Source organism: Schistocerca serialis, chromosome 3, assembly GCF_023864345.2.
Source record: "Schistocerca serialis cubense isolate TAMUIC-IGC-003099 chromosome 3, iqSchSeri2.2, whole genome shotgun sequence".
NCBI lineage: Eukaryota > Metazoa > Arthropoda > Insecta > Orthoptera > Acrididae > Schistocerca > Schistocerca serialis.
In genome coordinates, this window is record NC_064640.1 from 291,124,854 (window position 1) to 291,141,778 (window position 16,925).

The following is a 16,925-nucleotide window of genomic DNA, read 5'->3' on the forward strand; positions in this document are numbered from 1 at the left end:
ATTACTTAGACATTAAGATGTGATTATACATTGCATTTTTATCTTTAGTGTACTATTTTTTCTGCTTGAGCTATGTCATGTTTAGATATATGTATTTTTTATTTGCTGCTGCTGTTTGCCAGGCATAATGTTACTGAATTTGACTTTGTATTATGCTGTTAAGCCAGTTTACTACGCATTTATTTTTCTTGTTTGCTGCACAGTGCTTTATATTAGTGGTAAAGTTGCAATTGCTTTGTCAGTTTGAATTTTTTGTCATTGATGTTTGTGTTAATTGTTTTGTGCTGCTGCATTGCCTCGTCCCTTGGTTTAGCATCTGAGCTCAGTAGATTTAAGTTAGCTTAAGAGGTGGTAGACTACATAAGAAACTGACTATGGACAATAGAAAAAAATGCATTAAAATGTTATATGAAAAAGATTTGGGCCAAAATGAGTATTGTACACTGAGAAATAATTATTTTGAAAGAAATATGAATAGAATACAGAAAGCAGGTATAGATAGCACTTTTTGAAATAATGAAGAACGAAGGCAGATCTCCAAGAAGTAAAGAAAGTTTTGTTTGCAAGATACTGCAGTAAAACAAACCCAGTCCTTTCCCTTTCTGTTATTCCGCTGTGTTTGTGTACTCTTGTATATTTATGTTCTTCCTGTCTTTATATGTTTACCTCATAAGACTTATGTTGTAGAATTTTTCTCATACTCAGCTACATGAACTATGATGAGGAATACTGTTATCCTCAAATATAATTTTCATTAATAATACACTCCTGGAAATGGAAAAAAGAACACATTGACACCGGTGTGTCAGACCCACCATACTTGCTCCGGACACTGCGAGAGGGCTGCACAAGCAATTATCACACGCACGGCACAGCAGACACACCAGGAACCGCGGTGTGGGCCGTCGAATGGCGCTAGCTGCGCAGCATTTGTGCACCGCCGCCGTCAGTGTCAGCCAGTTTGCCGTGGCATACGGAGCTCCATTGCAGTCTTTAACACTGGTAGCATGCCGCGACAGCGTGGACGTGAACCGTATATGCAGTTGACGGACTTTGAGCGAGGGCGTATAGTGGGCATGCGGGAGGCCGGGTGGACGTACCGCCGAATTACTCAACACGTGGGGCATGAGGTCTCCACAGTACATCGATGTTGTCGCCAGTGGTCGGCGGAATTCTGAGCATTTTTTAGAAGAAGACTAGCACCTACTATTGAACTAGGGATACTATGACCCCCAATAGGAATTCAACCTTTTAATCCTATACAAATTCCATTACTTAATACAGCTATTCTTTTGGCATCAGGAGTAACAGTAACATGAGCACATCATAGTTTAATAGAATCTAATCGTACTCAAGCATTACAAGGACTATTCTTTACAGTATTACTAGGACTATGCTTCACTATACTTCAAGCATGCGAATATTGAGAAGCAGCCTTCACCATTGCAGATGCAGTTTATGGATCAGAATTCTTTGTTGCAACAGGATTCCATGGTCTACATGTAATTATCGGAACAATTTTCTTATCAACATGTCTACTTCGACATTCAATAAACCAATTCTCACCAAGACACCACTTTGGATCTGAAGCAGCAGCATGATACTGACACTTTGTAGACGTAGTATGATTATTCTTATACATCTCTATTTATTGATGAGGTATATAATTGTTTTTCTAGTATAAATAGTACATTTGACTTGCATTCAGAAAGCTTGATATAAATCAAGAAAAACAATCCTGATTTTATCTACAAGAATTTGTATTAGATTTATTATCCCAATAATTGTTATAATCCTTGCAACAACATTATCAAAAAAATTTATTAATGACCGAGAAAAAAGATCACCATTTGAGTGTGGATTTGACCCAAAAAGATCAGCACGAATACCATTCTCACTTCGATTCTTCTTAATTGCAGTAATTTTCTTAAGTTTTGATGTAGAAATCGCACTAATCCTTCCAATTGTAATTATTTTTAAAACTTCAGACATTATAATCTGAAAAGTATCAACAATATTTTTTATTATAGTATTACTAGGCGGACTATACCATGAATGAAACCAAGGAGCCTTACAATGAGCAGAATAAAGGGCTGTAGTTAACTATAACATTTGGGTTGCATTCAAAAAGTATTGATATAATCAATCAACCTTAAATAGAATAAGAAGCGAAATATTACAGTCAGTTTCGTCCTGGAAGGTTGGTAAATAAAATACCCTTATTCTTATTAATTGAATCCAAAAAGTGGTGAATTACTGTTAATAATACAATTGAACTATAAAGTTCCAATTAAGGAAATGTAAAGCCAATATGAAAGCTGCTAACTTTTTATGTTAGCGGTTAAACTCCGTTAACATTTCTAAAATTTATATAGTTTAAATAAAACATTACATTTTCACTGTAAAAATAATATATGTATATTTATAAATAACCAAAAGTAAAAATACTTCCTTAACATCTTCAGTGTCACACTCTAATTATAACCTATTTAAGTAAACGAAAAATAATACCACCAAAATAAATATTCAAAAAATTAAAGTTAAAAGATAAATCTTAAAATTAGAAATTAGAAATTAGAAATTATAACCAATTAAATAAATAAATAGTCTATATAAACCTTGACCACCAAATAATTCACCTCAACCTCAATCAAATGATTTAGATGAATAATAACCTAATTTTAAAGGAATATATCTAATAAACTTTGTTGAAAGAAAGGGTATAAACCATATTGAACCAGCAAATCTGACAAAAGAAAGTATGCTTAAAGAAAGTAAATTTTGAGAAAAATCAAAATTAGAAATAATATAATCCAAATAAGCACCTAAAACAACTACAGTAATAGTTAAAAACTTTAAATAATATGGCAAGGCAATCACATGAGGAACAGGGAAAATTAATCAAGACAAAAGGCTACCACCAAAAACAGCTACAAACAATAAACCAATTATACCAAACGAAATATAATAACCCTTATCATCAAAAGAAAATCTAGAATAAAAATTATTATCGCCGGATATTGAATAATAAAAAAGACGAAAAGAATAAGAAGCATAAACTTAGTTGAAAGGAAGGGTATAAACCATATAGAACCAGCAAATCTGACAAAAGAAAGTATACTTAAAGAAAATTAATTTTGAGAAAAATCAAAATTAGAAATGAGATAACCCAAATAAGCACCTAAAACAACTACAGTAATAGTTAAAAACTTAAAATAATAAGGCAAGGCAATCACATGAGGAACAGGGAAAATTAATTAAGACAAAAGGCTACCACCAAAAACAGCAACAAACAATAAACCAATTATACCAAACGAAATATAATAACCCTTATCATCAAAAGAAAATCTAGAATAAAAATTATTATCACCAGATATTGAATAATAAAAAAGACGAAATGAATAAGAAGCAGTTAAACCAGTAGAAAAGAAATAAAGAAAAAAAATCAAACAATTAATTCATCTTAAACAAACCATCTCAAGAATTAAATCCTTTGAATAAAACCCTGCTAAAAAAGGTATACCACACAAAGACAAACTAGAAACATTAAAACAAACTGAAGTTAAAGGAATAAAATTAACAATTGAACCTATAAAACGAATATCCCGAGAATCCTTTAAATTATGAATTATTGAACCTGCACATATAAACAATAACGCCTTAAATAAAGCATGAGGTAATAAATGAAAAAATGCAAGTTTTGATAACCCATAGCCAAAATTCTTATTATTAAACCAAGTTGTCTTAAAATAGAAAGAGCAATAATTTTCTTCAAATCAAATTCAGAAAATAGCCCCCAAACCAGCCATAAATATAGTTATACAACCAATTAAAAGTAAGAATCAACCACAATTATAAGTATCTAATATTGGTCTGAAACGAATTAATAAATAAACCCCAGCAGTAACAATAGTAGAAGAATGAACCAAAGCAGAAACAGGATTAGGAGCAGCCATAGCAGCAGGAAGTCAAGAAGAAAAGGGAATTTGAGCTCTTTTAGTTATAGCTGCTAAAACATTTAATATAGTAATAAGCTTTATTTCAAAAGAATTAGAAATAAAATCATAATAATAAATATTATTTCAAGCACCAAAATTCAATATTCAAGCAATAGAAATTAAAATAGCACCATCACCAATACGATTAGAAAGTGCAGTTAACATACCTGCACTATAAGATTTCACATTTTGGTAGTAAATAACTAAACAATAAGAAACTAAACCCAAACCATCTCATCCTAATAAAATTCTAATCAAATTAGGACTAATAATTAAAAAAGCTATAGAAAGAATAAATATTAAAACAATAACAAAAAAACGATTTATATGCTTTTCTCCCGATTTATAATCCTCTCTATAATAAATAACCAAAGAAGAAATATATATAACAAAAGACATAAAAATAAGAGACGTTCAATCCAAAATTAAAGTCATAACAAGCATAGAACCGTTTAAATTAAAAAGTTCTCATTCAACAAAAACTCTATGATCAATTATTAAATAATAAATACCCAAAATAAAAATTATAGTTCTAGAAAAAATAAAGAAACAAAACTCAAAGAACAAATAGAAAATAAATTCGTGGCCTAAGATGAAAAATTCATATCATTGATTCCACAAAACAACAGTTTTAATTAAAATACTTAAGCAACCTAAACAAAAAAATACTCGCCCTTTAAACAAAGAATGTTTAAAGGGAATCAATGTAAATGTAAAAGATGATATTCACGAAAATAACCAAGAGAACATGTATAAACACCAGAATAATAATTACCATGCTGAGAATAAGAATACATATATAAAGTATAAACAGCTCTAAAATAAGACAAAAAAATTAAAGCAAAAAGAAGATCAAGACATAATTCTATTTAATAATCTAAGTTCACCTACCAAATTTAAAGAAGGAGGAGCTGCTATATTAGATGATCTCAAAAGGAATCATCATAAAGCCATTCTTGGTATAAAATTAATTATACCCTTGTAATTAATAGTCTTTGTCTACCTAAACGTTCATAAATAATATTAGACAAATAAAATAAAGCAGAAGAACATAAACCATGACCAACCATTAAAGAAAGAGAACCTATACAACCTCATCAATTCATGGTCATCAATCCTCCAATAAACATTCTTATATGAGCAACAGAAGAATATGCAATTAAAGACTTTAAATCAACATGACGAAAACAAATAAATCTAACAATATCCCCACCAGATAAACCCAAAGACAATCAAAAATAATTAAACTTTAAACCCAAATAAGAAATAACCTTCATAACACGAAAAATACCATAACCACCTAACTTTAATAAAACACCAGCAAGAATCATTCTACCTGAAATAGGGGCCTCAACATGAGCCTTAGGAAGCCATAAATGAACCAAAATATTGGCATCTTAACTAATAAAGCAAGAATTATAAACACATAAAATATAAAATAATAAGAACCAAAATCAACCAATAAAGAAAAATATAAAGTATTAGAAAAAGCTAGCAACCAGAGTATAAAAAATTAAATAAACACCAGCCTGTAAGCGTTCAGGTTGATAACTTCAAAATCAAAAGTAAAGTAGGAACTAATCTAGCCTCAAAGAAAATTTAAAAAGGAAGAAGACTCAATCTAGCAAACGAACAATAAAGCATAATCATTAAAATTAAGACCCTAAAGACAGAAAAATTAGAATGATAAGAACTTAAATAAACTGAACCTCTAGCAGTAATTATTAAAGAACAAATTCAAAAACTAAGCAAAATCAAACTAAATATATCAATATAATCAATACCAAAATAATATCTAATTATATTCAAATCTGCGTATGAATAAACACAAATCATAAAAACAAAACTAGACAGAAATATTAAAGAATGAACCAACCATCAACAATTATTAACCAAACAAAGAGGGATCAAAAAATAGTTATAAATAAATACTTTAACATAAAGATAAACCTAAAAAATTAAAAAAATCATTTCAATGAGAACGAATTATTGAAACTAAAATAGAAAGACCTAAAGCACCTTCACAAACAGAAAAAACCAGAAAAATAACAGGAAAAAAATAATCATAATCAAACTCAATAAGAAAAACAATAACTAATATAAATAAAGAAAGAAAAATATATATTCTAATCTCAAAAGAACCATTAATAAATGCTTACGTTTAGAAGAGAAAACATAAACACCAGCAAAATAAACCAATAAAGAAGTAAAGACAGAGAATATAAACATTAGTTTTAATAGTTTAAAAAAAAAGCCGGCCTTGTAAACGGGAAATAAGTCCAGCCCCCACTTTTAAAACTTCAGGGGTGAAAAGCTTCCATCATTGGTCCCCAAAACCGATATATTTAATAAACTAACACCTAAATGATCAAAATAATAATTATATCACTATCAAACGCAATAAATATTAATTTTATTAAATTAAGACACCCAATATCAATAATGCTTTTCATTATCCTACAAACTTTTCTAGTTGGACTAATAAGAGGAACAATAATGGAAAGATATTGATTATCATATATTTTATTTTTAACGTTTCTTGGTGGTATATTAGTTCTATTTATTTATATTACGAGAATTGCATGAAACGAAATATATCAACCCAAATCAATTACGGTATTTATTACCTTAACAATATGAGTATTTATTATATCAACATTAATTATTTTAGATATAACAATATTTATAGACTTTTTCAAGAAAACTGAAACTATAAATATTGATAATTCAATCAATTATCAAGAAATAATAATATCTTTAGAAAAACTATATAATAGACCAACATTCATTATCACAATAATAATAATAATTTATTTATTTTTAGCACTATAAGCAGTTGTTAAAATCACTGATATTAACCAGGGGCCTATTCGTAAAATAAGATAATTTACTAATGAATAAACCCTTACGATTAAGACATCCTTTAATTAAAATCATTAATAACTCTTTAGTTGATTTACCCACACCAACAAATATTTCATTTTGATGTAATTTTGGGTCCCTACTAGGGTTATGTTTGGTAATTCAAATTGTAACTGGACTAGTTTAGCTATACATTATACATCAAATATTGAAATAGAATTTAGTAGTGTAGTTCACATCTGCCAAGACGTAAATAATGGGTGAATTATTCGAACCTTACATGCAAATGGAGCTTCCATATTTTTTATTTGTATTTATTTACATGTAGGACGAGGAATTTATTACGGATCTTACATATACATACACACCTGAATAATTGGTACAGTAATTATATTCTTAATTATAGCAACTGCATTTATAGGATACGTTTTACCTTGAGGTCAAATATCATTTTGAGGTGCGACAGTAATTACTAATTTATTATCAGCAATTCCGTATTTAGGAACAGATTTAGTTCAATGAGTGTGGGGAGGGTTTGCTGTTGATAACGCAACATTAAATCGATTCTTTACATTCCATTTTGTACTACCATTTATTATTGCTGCAATGGCAGCAATTCATTTATTCTTTCTTCACCAAACAGGGTCTAATAACCCCTTAGGCCTAAATGGAAATATTGAAATAATTCCATTTCACCCATACTTTACTTACAAGGATTCTATTACATTTGTATTATGAAACGTCCCCTTTGAACAATTGTACAGGACTGTGCTTAACCTGACACACAATATTTTTAGCGCAACGCAATCTGACTTTCAAAAATCCCTACAAAAAAAATGGCCCTGACTAACATTAAACTATACCTTTCAGAAATCACTTACCTCACAAAAATCTTCATTACTCGAACTACTGCAATACAGTGAGCGCCACTACTGCCAGTTAAATAAAAGATTCAAACTATGGAAGGCACTAACTACTGATAGGGATAGTTAGCAAATGAAAGATATTAATAGAGAACAAGCAATATATTTACTTTAATAGTCATAATATATATAGCAGTTCATGACAAATTACAAAACTCCGCCATCTCTCTCCCCACATCCATCACTGCTGGCGGCTCACCTCCAACTGCGCAACGCTATGCGCTGTTCACATCCAGCTGCTGCTGCCCAACACCACAATGCCAGACAACAATGTTAACTAGCCACAGACTTCACACAACACAGCCAGTGATTTTTATACAGAGGTGGCGTTACCAATAAAAAAACCTAAACAGCCTACTTACATAGCCCCCACGCTCCCCACAAAAAATTTTACAAATTGTTTTGGGTAGTGGCCAATAATTATTTGATAAAATTTTTCATAATTACAATAACAAAGATATCAAATGCACACACTTATTGATACAATGTTGGTCAAAAGCTCAAATTTTCTCACAGTCCATAAAGACAGTCCTGATCATTCATCATAATAGTAATTACAGTTTTTTTCACAAAGTCCCATTAGTAAAAGAAATTGCACACAGAAGTAGTGGATTTCCATGCAGTCTTGAAGAAGTAGTGTTGTCCTTCCAATGGAAAGACAGTGCTGACTCTTGACATGCAGACAGGTAATGGGCCACAACAGAGCAAACCCACAGCGGAGTCAGTTGAAATTTTGAAGAATACTGGTAGGCAGGTCATCACAGAGTAGACCCACTGTAGTCCTGGTAGAGATTACGGTATTGGTGGGCCACCAGAGGTGCAGATCCACTGCAGTCCTTGTAGAAATAATGGTGTTGGTGAGTCATCAAAGGTGTAGACCCACTGTAGTCCTTGTAGAGATAATGGTATTGGTGGTCCATCGAAGGTGCAGACCCACTGTAGTCCATGTAGAGATTACGGTATTGGTGGGCCACCAGAGGTGCAGATCCACTGCAGTCCTTGTAGAAATAATGGTGTTTGTGAGTCATCAAAGGTGTAGACCCACTGTAGTCCTTGTAGAGATAATGGCATTGGTGGGCCATCGAAGGTGCAGACCCACTGTAGTCAATGTAGAGATTATGGTATTGGTGGGCCACCAGAGGTGCAGATCCACTGCAGTCCTTACAGTAATAATGGTGTTGGTGAGTCTTCAAAGGTGTAGACCCACTGTAGTCCTTGTAGAGATGACCAGCAGCCATCTGTTGTGACTGTGCAGGTGCACAATCACCATTGAAGAGTCTTGAAGAGAAGATAGCAAGTCCATAAACCACCACTTGTGCACGCACAAAGTTTTTGGAATTGTCCTTAGAAGTCTTGCAGACAATATAGCAAGTCCATAAACCACCACTTGTACACTCACAAAGTTTTTGGGATTGTCCTTAGAACCAGTAATGCTGTTATCCAGTCCCTTGCTGAATTATTAACACACGTGCAAACACTATCAGTCCCTACTTCTCACATATTGTCCATTTACTATGACCAACAGAAATGTGTGCAGTGAAATGTAACTTACAAGTTAATAATATGATGAATGGTGACAATTACAATTTTATATCACAAGAATACAATTACAAAGATACAGAAAACATCATTAAAAACATAATAATACAGATAACGTTTGTAGTAATACAGGCTTTACAAAAGAATAGAAATAAATATATACATCAATGTTACAGGAATTATGAGATAAGTAGATACATAAAAGATCAGAATAAATTTTGAAACATCAACTTCACACATGAGGATTAAAACAAAACAGAACAAATAATGTCTAAGCATATTTACAAGGTAAATAACATATTATTAATGCCAATTACATTTGAGGATAACAGTATTCCTCATCATAGTGAATGTAGCTTAGTACTAGAAAAATTCTACAACATAAGTCTTATCAGATAAACACATAAAGACAGGAAAAACACAAAAACACAAGGGTACACAAACATATAGAGGGATGACACAAAAGGAAAGGACAGGGTTTGTTTTACTGCAGTATTTTGCATGGAGATCTCCCTTTGTTCATCATTATTCCCAAAAGTACTATCTAAGCCTGCTGTCTGTATTCTGTTCACATCCTCTTTCAAAATAGTTTTTCTCCACTGTACAATACTCATTTTGGACCAAATCTTTTTTATATAACTTCTCAATGCCTTTTTTTCCTATTGTCCATAGTCAGTTTCTTAATATAGTCTACCCCCTCTTAAGCTAACTTAAATCTACTGAGCTCAGATGCTAAACTAAGGGACGAGGCAATGCAGCAGCATAAAACAATTAACACAAACAGCAATGATCAAAAATACAAATGGCGAAGCAAGCAGCATAAATTACAACTAATATAAGGCAATGAGCAGCAAACAAGAAAAGTAAATCAGTAGTAAACTGGCTTAGCAGAGTAACACAAATTAAAATTCAGTAGCACTATGCCTGGCAAACAGCAGAAGCAAAGGTAATAAATTATATCTAAACATGACAAAGCTCAAGCAGAAAAAAATATTACACTAAAGACGACAATGCAGACTAGGGAAATGTATATTCACATCTTAATGTCTATGCAATGAAAGTGGTGCACCACAACAATTTCTACAAAAGAAATTACCAAGTACTTGAAAAGAAAATGATATATGCAGTTACTGTTATTAGTCCCTTCTTATTGTTCTTTCCATTCCAAGAGCTCCTTTTCGAGGAATGTGGGTCGTAAAATAATTATTTAATAGATCTGTTGACAGAAAGTGTTCACATTAGCAAATGCATTTAATTTTATTTTATGAAACCAATGCTGCAAGACAGCTGGAAACCAGATATCAAATGAAATAAGCAACTATGTACAAAGTAAAGCATAAGATCATCATTCAGTAGTCATGAGGCATTTCATAAGTTAGTAGAAAAATCTCTCAACTAGAGAGACCGTAGTCATAATCAGGTGTATACACATAAAAATATATCTCGTCATTTCATTAGGCATTTCAGTAAATATCATAAATTAAGAGCTCCACAGTGTAATCATATGTTTTCAAGTTCGACCATATCGTTTTTTGCGATGCTTTCTACAAAGGAACGTCAATAGCGAGGATAATGGCCTCCCTTTTTCTTCTCCACCTGTACCTCAGAAAGGCACATGCTAATGGCTTTTTTTTTTCAGGCGACTGTCGCCCAGCTGGGTGCCCACGACGTATTACGTGCAGGTGGTCACTTAACTTTCTTACCGAAATATTTATGACACCAGTTTCCGTTACAGTGGACAGTCTCATATAAAAAAAAATCACAGGTTGAGAAACTGCGTTACAAATGTGTAGAAACAAAATCTTATGAATATAACAATGTCCAAAAAATTTTCGCCGGCATTGTGATACATTCACGCATTTACACACATTTCATAATTCTAAAGTACGATTCTTGGTTTCCAACATCCTTTTCCACAAGTCAGAGTCCCTAATCACTTTTCATTACTCCTTACCTTATTACACATATAAATATTCGTCGACACGTCAATCTTGCGATGACACTTCAATATTTCATCGTAATAAATACATAGCATAATCAAATTCCTCATATAGCATCAGCTTATTGATCATAAACATGCCGCAACAGCATAATACACATAGTCATCGTAATAATAACATCATAACACCTCAGTCAACTCTCAAAAACGTTGTAGCATTCTGCAATAATTTAAAAACCTAAAAAAATTCTCTGCTCATTGCAATAGCGTCATCTACCTCAAACGTACTTTAAAAATCATGATCTCATACCAAATACATCATTCAAAGCTCTCGTAGTATCACAATGGTTCCGAAAAATATGAGCATTTCTCAAAGTACAGACAAAATACAATTTCGTATGTGTGAAGTTATCCAACTGTGTAATTACGTAAACATCTGTCATTGATGTAGTAAAAAAAATGTTTATCTCTCAGTTAAATGATCAGATAGCTGTGTAATTCTGTGTTAGAGAAATATGGTACCGATGTGTAAAGTTGTATAAGCAAATACCATATTAGCTAGGGCTCCTTGTGCTTGCCAAACACATGATACACAAAGTAAGTGTGTACCCCCCTGAAGATTAATGTTATTATACCCTCAGGTGTTACAGATTACAGCAATGAAATGAAATGTATCACTGAAAACCGTTGTATCATTGTACTTCAAATATCTTTAAAAATAAATGTTTTAAGTACAAAATTAATCACTCAAATGCGTGTCCTGTAGCGCTAAATGTGCGTCTTGCTGTAAGATAATTCTGTGGAACTGTCGTACTTATAGTCCTTCGAAAGCTAAGTTCTGCAGAAGTCAATGTACTTACCTCATGATAAACAAAAGTGAAATGCTTTATGTGTAGATATCTTAGTTATTACGCTTATTGCCATGATGAAGAAAGTACTGTGCTGTAACGTATTGTTGTGCTATGGAAAAGGCAGTCTCATTGTAGCTATACCACAAAAGTTACTACTAAAACAGGATTTACTTTCCAGAATAAAACAGAAAACTTTGCAGATATAAAACAGAAACACTGCAAAAGCAAAATTGTAAATTGTCACTCATTAGTAGCATCGTGATAAAATCGTGTAGCTGTCACATAAACTAACCACTGTGTCATCTGGTATCTCACTGAAAGTACTTTAAGTCCAGAATATATTTTCAAGTAAACCAAAATGTTGCATTAAAATCTCATTAGCAATACTGGTAAATGTTGTAAGTATGTGAGCCTTACAGTCGTTACGTAATCGTGGAACTAACAAGCAAGAATGTACACACACAATAACACTGTGACGTCTGTTCACTATAACAATGCATTCTTAATTTCTGTTTAAAAATGTTCCCTAGGTTCAAGACTGGATATTTAACTTCATACATTGTTGCATGTTAACAGTTTCTTAAATCTGGCAAAGCATACTAGAAATGTGAAGTGAAAAGTTTTATGGCAAAGACTAAGTTAAACAGCAGATTATCATTCAATAAACGGTTTTACATGTGAAATGTGGTGTAAACCTTTACTCTTCCTAGTACACAGACTTTCAACTTCAAAGCAATTATGGTATTGTATACATCGGTAAAGAATGCTAAAATTTTTCTCAAGGCTAGCGTCTTATGTTATTTTTCTTGGAGCCAGCGGGCGCAGGCAGCTGCCTGCTGTGCAAGTCATTGTCTGTCTCTTTGTTGGCGCGCGTTGTTATTGGGATTAGGAGACCAAACTTCTACAAATTCGCCTTGCCGAGAGGGCCCAGCTCTGTTAGAATCCCGCCAGTTCTGATGAAATTCACGTCTGTCGTTATGATTATATCGTCTGTCGTCATGTCGGTAGATTCCACAGTTTCTTTCTTGTCGGTCACGTGGAGGAGAATTTCTCCCGGAATCGTAACTGCACGCTGAACTGTTGCATCTGAAGTTGTTCTGTCTCCCGTAATAATAATTATTTTGATTCCCAAATTGTCTGTTTCTCTGATTGTCTCTGTGATAGTCATTACCGCGGAGAGGTGATCTTTCCCTGTAATTATTACTACTCTGCCAACGGTTGTCATACGGGTGGTGTCTGTTTCGGTCACGATTTAAGTTGAAAGAATAGCCTTGTCGTATATTATTTCTGTCATCGCGGAATTGTGACAGATGTGACCTGTAATTGTTGTGCTCCTGTTTCCGCGTTCCCCGATTGTCAGTGTCAATTTCCAGTTCTTGTAAAAGTCCCTGAAAAGCTTCAAAGTCTTCTTTGCAACGTCCTGCTAAAACAATATGTCGTAAATGTTCAGGTAATTTGATTAAGCTAATGCTGATGAGTTCTGAGGGGCTGTATGGGTTTGACAGGTAACGATTCTTGTGCAACATGTCTTCAAAATATTTCACAAGACTGGAGAATTCAGATTGTTCGAAATGTTTCATCATTATGATGTCTTGGGTAGCTTGAGACCAATATGCTGAGAGGAAGGCATGATAGAATTCTCCTTCACTGTGGCAATCGTGAATGACCGATCGCATTCTTACAGCTGGTTCATTCCCTAAGTAGCCACACATAAATTCTAATCTGTGTTCTAACGACCAGTTGGGAGGAAAACAATGAGAGAATTGATGGAGCCATGCTTGTGGATGAATGTTGTTGGCAGAATTCTTAAACGTTTTGAATTTATGTGTAGTAATGAACAGCTTATAGTCAAAATCATCATGGCGGCGAGTCGCATATAGGTCATTGTTAAGTCGTTTTGGCGGTTCCATTTCAAATTTCGGTGCACCTTGCCAATTTCTTTCATAATTTCCGAAATGCGCTGTGTTATTATTTTGTGGTTGTTCCGTATTTCTATGTCCCTCTTCCTGTATTGGGGCGCGAGTGTCCTCTGAAATACGTAATTCTTGTACTACCTGTGTCAGCTGATCTTGTACTTCGCGGATTTCTCTTTGGTGTTGCGTATTAGTTTGATTCTGATTTTGTTTCAATTTCCTAATTTGTTCGCACTGTTCTGTGTCATTAAAGACTACCGGTTTTGTGTCATTAAGATTATCATCTACCTTTGTAGATAAATTATTTAGCTGATCTGAAAGTTCAACTACTTTCTCTGATAAAGTACTAATTTCCTCCATGTGTCTTTCTACTGTGTCCTTTAAGTTTTCATGAGTGTTTGCAAGTTGCGTAGCCGAATTGGTAGACGCAACTGAGTCCATTTTAGCTTGCAAGGTCTCATGATTTTCATGAACAATAATTTGCAGTTCTTTTATGGCTGCTTCGTGATTCTGTAATGCATTTTCATGCCGCGAAAAAATAGGTTGAAAATGCTCACAAATTTGAGTTTTCACGTCATTACAGGCTTTTTGACATTTCGATCCAATGTTATGTAACTCAGTAGTTAAAACTTCACGTGTTTGTTTAAGAGTTTGTTCCAATGAGTCTAACTTTTGAAGCTGTTGCTGTGTTTGTCTCTGATTTTGTTCCATTGTGTCTAACTGTTGCTGTGTTTGTCTCTGATTTTGTTCCATTGTGTCTAACTTTTGAAGATTTTGTTCCATTGTGTCTAACTTTTGAAGCTTTTGTCCCATTTGTTGCATTAATTGTAATAACAATGCACTGGTGTCTGAAACATGTTCCTGAGTGCTTTTTGGCAGTGAATTTGCACCGGCAACATTCACATTTTGACAAGCGGAAAATGTGTCTTGACTCATTTTTAGAAAACGGTGAGAACCCAAAACCTGAGTCTACAGAAATTGCAATATTGTGTTCTGTCATTCCCGATTCGTGAGGCGAGCTGTTGCCGACCGATCGATCGATAACACTTCCCTTTTCACTACCTGTTTCACTGTCTACACCATTATATGACGCCCGCTCCACTTCCCTATGCACAGTTACCAAATTACTACTTTGAATGTCTGTTACTTCATTACACAGTGGTGCTGATAAGCTACGCTCGTCATCACTATTATTTCTCAGTTTACTTGGGAGCCTAGTGTTACGTTCTTCACACGCCATTATTGTCACAATATTTCACACGATAATTTCACATGATTAACCTTAAACTATACCTTTCAGAAATCACTCACCTCACAAAAATCTTCATTACTCGAACTACTGCAATACAGGGAGCGCCACTACTGCCAGCTAAATGAAGGATTCAAACTACGGAAGGGACTAACTACTGATATGGATAGTTAGCAAATGAAAGATATTAATAGAGAACAAACAATATATTTACCTTCATAGTCATAATATATATAGCAGTTCATGACAAATTACAAAACTCTGCCATCTCTCTCCCCACATCCATCACTGCTGGTGGCTCACCTCCAACTGCGCAACGCTATGCGCTGTTCACATCCAGCTGCCGCTGCCCAACACTACAATGCCAGACAACAATGCTAACTAGCCACAGACTTCACACAACACAGCCAATGATTTTTATACAGAGGTGGCGATACCAATAAAAAAACCTAAACAGCCTACTTACAGTATAAATAACATCATTATTAATTATACTGTGCTTGATTAATCCTTACCTCCTAGGGGATCCAGATAATTTTGTACCTGCTAACCCATTAGTAACCCCCGTTCATATTCAACCAGAATGATATTTCTTATTTGCATATGCAATTCTACGATCAATCCCTAATAAGCCAGGAGGTGTTATTGCATTATTCTTATCAATTAGAATCTTAATAATTTTACCACTTTATAATAAAACACCATTCTGAGGTATTCAATTCTATCCTTTTAATCAGATTTTATTCTGAATTATAGTAGTTGTTGTATGCTTTGTAACATGAATTGGTAAACGACCTGTTGAAGAACCTTATATTATAACAGGACAAATCTTAACAATTATCTACTTTACATACTTCTTAGTTAATGTTCATGTTGCAAACACATGAGATAAACTAATTAAGGAATAATAGGTTAATTAGCTTAGGAAAAGCATATGTTTTGAAAATATAAAACTAGTAGTTTTACTCTTCTATTAACTTTTCTTAAAAAATTTCACTAAATAAATGAAATAAATAAAATCTTTAAACCAACAAAGAAAATAAAAAAATTCAAAGATAAAGGCAAAAAAACTTTTTCAAGCTAAGTACATTAACTTATCATAACGAAAACGTGGTAATGTACCCCAAACTCAAATAAAACCAAAGGACATAACAGCAAGCTTAATAAAAATTATAAAAGAATAAAAATCACTGCCTAAAAAAATTAAAGCTAATAATATTCTTATAAAAACAATTCTAGTATACTCAGCTAAAAAAATTAAAGTAAACCCACCTGCACCATATTCAATATTAAAACCTGAAACTAACTCAGACTCACCTTCGGCAAAGTCAAAACGAGTACAGTTAGTTTCAGCTAAACAAGAAGAAAAACAAGCTAAAGCTAAATTAAAAGAAATAAAAATAAATCAACAATAAAGCTGATAATTTATAAAATCAAACATGTTAAAACTACCAATTAAAATAACCCAAGATAATAAAATTAAAGCCAAACTAACTTTGTATGAAATTGTTTGAGCAACACACCGAAGAGAACCTAATAAAGAATAATTTGAATTAGAAGACCAACCAGCAATTATAACGGTATAAACACCTAATCTAGTACAACATAAAAAAAAACAAAAATCCAGAAGAAAAAGAACATATATAAGTTA

The 16,925-nt window shown here is 33.1% G+C and overlaps 1 long non-coding RNA gene across 3 annotated transcripts in view; it reads left to right on the forward strand.

Moving 5' to 3' along the window:
- The window catches only part of LOC126470076 (uncharacterized), a 134,696-nt gene that overhangs the window by 98,613 nt on the left and 19,158 nt on the right, over window positions 1-16,925 (forward strand). The gene's annotated exons all lie outside the window — the stretch shown is intronic.